Source organism: Diaphorina citri, unplaced genomic scaffold, assembly GCF_000475195.1.
Source record: "Diaphorina citri unplaced genomic scaffold, Diaci psyllid genome assembly version 1.1 scaffold25573, whole genome shotgun sequence".
In the NCBI taxonomy this organism is placed as follows: Eukaryota; Metazoa; Arthropoda; class Insecta; order Hemiptera; family Psyllidae; genus Diaphorina; species Diaphorina citri.
The window spans coordinates 7,783-10,079 of NW_007402914.1; the positions used below are offsets into that span (position 1 = coordinate 7,783).

At 38.2% G+C, this 2,297-nt stretch overlaps 1 long non-coding RNA gene across 1 annotated transcript in view; it reads left to right on the forward strand.

Moving 5' to 3' along the window:
- LOC113473342 overlaps positions 1 to 2,231 on the forward strand; it is a 10,013-nt gene extending 7,782 nt beyond the window's left edge. Inside the window, exon 2 of the long non-coding RNA XR_003395341.1 lies at positions 2,180 to 2,231. This is a non-coding gene — a long non-coding RNA (uncharacterized LOC113473342). The remainder of the gene's footprint in view (positions 1 to 2,179) is intronic.
- The last annotated feature ends 66 nt before the right edge of the window (positions 2,232 to 2,297 follow it).

Genomic DNA, 2,297 nt, shown 5'->3' on the forward strand with positions numbered 1-2,297 from the left:
TTGAGTGATTGCTCAATTACTGAGATAAATTTAAGATGGACTACAAAAAAACTCTGTCTTGCCAACTTTTTTTAGACGTGGTGTTCAATGATTAGCCACAAACAAAACAAACGAAAAGTCTCAAGTTAAATTGGTGGAGGTTAGTACAGGCTGCCTTCTTCTTATGAGCATTCATTTGAAAGAAATAGATTTAAAGGATTTGTGACCACTTTATTTAATCTCTTTCTAACCACCCTCTCCCACAATCTGTTAGTTTATGTAACTTCGCTTTTTTATAACTTAGACCCTTTTAAGTTTAAATCCAGTTTTTCGCGGAATTTCCCTTTTAAACCCAGTTTTCACTCCGAGTTCTTTGTTTATTAGTGGAGGACTCTCTCTTTCAGTTAAACTTGTTACAGATATATAACTCGTAACCTTATCGGTTGAAACCTCAAATAAATTTCCGACTTCTTGTTTTATCTTTGATGGGAAAAAGTTTAGTCTTGATATTAATTAATAAAGGGAATCATAAATATTTAATAAAAAATCGTGTCTGCTTTCAATCGTTGCATTCAGATAGGTTTTCGACTTTACATCATGTAAGGAACGTGAGACTTTCAAACCTTGAAACAGGCAAAACTAAAAACCAAGACTACGTAAACATAAACAGGCAATTTCTATATGCCCACTTCCTCAGAACTTGAAAAAAGATCTCCTATAACTTACTTTCAGAAAACGAACGTAGTCGTGATTCCGTGACTGAAAAGGATGCCAAGTGTGTTTTAAGATAGATCTCTTAACAATCTAACAATGGACAGCTGAAAACAATTTGGGGAACAGAACAATACTTGAAAAATAAGTGTATGCTCGTGCTCTATGACGGAACAAATCATATATCTTAATCCCGTACTAGCCTTCTTATTTGGTCACTCACAAAGATGGAGATCAAGGAAACTCTAGGTTTGATGCTGTTTGAACTGTCCTGACTCGGTCAAAGAGTAATCAACTTTCGTGGCCAAGAGCTGGTTTGGCCTACAAAACGCAGAGCTTAAGCTTTACAGTTTACGCCCCTATCGGTTACGCCCACGTAAGTCGGAGTCACTCCCTGAGGTCCTGAGTTCTCACCACAAGCAACTTGAGTGATATCTTTCCATCAGCGAGTAGTTCTAGTAATTTAAGGCTAGGAGAGAGTTGTTGGGTTCGTGCTAGTCACAGCTAAAAGGGTCAGGGCATAAAACTTCTTTACCAAGCTCTGACTTGTTGTCCAAGTACTTTTCTCCCTCTTCTTCCTAACCCCGCAAAAAGCCTTCGTGTATGTCCGTATCCTCGAATATCATATTTCGCGAGCTAATCCTTCATATTCCTCGTGGTCTTCTTGTTTTCAGTTCGAGTTCGTCCATTATTCTTAGCCATCTTCACAGGCGATTCATATGAAGTATGAACATACTGTCTTCTTGCCTCTTGGTTCATCTTAACGGGCGATTTCTCATTTGACCAGTCAATGTCAGCAACATCGGAGCCGAAATCCACACCCTGACCCGGCACAATAGCGAACATTGTTCGAGCGAAAAGTGTGTTATCATTTTGGCAGGGATTCGTGCGAAAATTTTCGTTTCTAGGTCCCCGCTCGACCCTGGGGAGGCGCCTTCAATTTAACTTTGGCAACCAACGATGCTTTGCATTTTATTTACATGCAAAAATTGTTTCAATGTACAGGTGAGATGGGGCTGATTGTTGTGTGATAGTGAAGTGTTACCTTGGTGGTGCCGCTTTACAAGTCAATGTAACCAATGTACCCAGGTAAAATTCTTACAGGGAATAGAATAGAATATACCTTTGGTACATATGACCAAGAAGTTGACGAGCACCACTTAAATATAATATATGATGGAATATATCTCGTTTATTCTGCTCGAGTGAGACTAAAAAGTCCCTTTATTAAAATTCTTACAGGGAATAGAATAGAATATACCTTTGGTACATATGACCAAGAAGTTGACGAGCACCACTTAAATATAATATATGATAGAATATATCTTGTTTATCCTGCTCGAGTGAGACTAAAAAGTCCCTTTCGCCTAGTCATTATAGTGGTGACCTATATGTCATAGAACTGATATCATGCAAGCACTGGTCTAACCAAGATAAATCAAAGACTACAAAATGATTTTTAATAAACAGAATTTTCTTTTCTTTGCAGACAAATAACCTGACATCCCGATCACATAGTAAGGCTTCGATTTAACCACCACTAGTCAGCTGTCGGAGATTTTGGAGCAAGTTTTACAGAATCGCACAAACTTCAGAATGCTTTGAAA